The sequence below is a fragment of the Lucilia sericata genome, unplaced genomic scaffold (genome assembly GCF_015586225.1).
Source record: "Lucilia sericata isolate MDLA Ls3-8-SP2 unplaced genomic scaffold, ASM1558622v1 Contig000366F_arrow, whole genome shotgun sequence".
Classification (NCBI taxonomy): domain Eukaryota; kingdom Metazoa; phylum Arthropoda; class Insecta; order Diptera; family Calliphoridae; genus Lucilia; species Lucilia sericata.
In genome coordinates this window covers 222,037-222,500 of record NW_023994385.1, presented here as the reverse complement: position 1 = coordinate 222,500, position 464 = coordinate 222,037, and positions in this window count along the sequence as shown.

The window sequence follows — 464 nt, the reverse complement described above, 5'->3', positions numbered from 1 at the left end:
TTCCTTTCCGTTTTCCTGCGTCTTTTTTCTCTTGCGCCTCTTCTTTTCCTCTTCCCGTTCTCCATACTCACCCATGTTGTCCCTTATACAACAAATGAAAAAAACCCACCATAATATTAATAATCTCACCACTGTTGTTAGTCTGGTTTGTTTTGTTTACACTCATTCATTTTTATTCACTTTTCATCAGTTCTATTTTGTGCTTCAACTTGTTCAGTTTATTTTTTTAATATCAAAGCAAAACGCTGTATTGTTTTTTTATTAAATAATTATAATTAACTTTTTTTGTATATATATTGTGATAATGTTATTTCGCAATATAATTAAAAAAGAAACAGGAAAAGAAAAGTAGTGAGAAAAAAGTAAAAGAGAAATAGCAAAAAATTAGTAAAAATTACAACAACTAAAGTCAAAAGGAAATTTTTCGGTTTAAACAAATACGCAAAAAAAGCTAAAGAAAAATT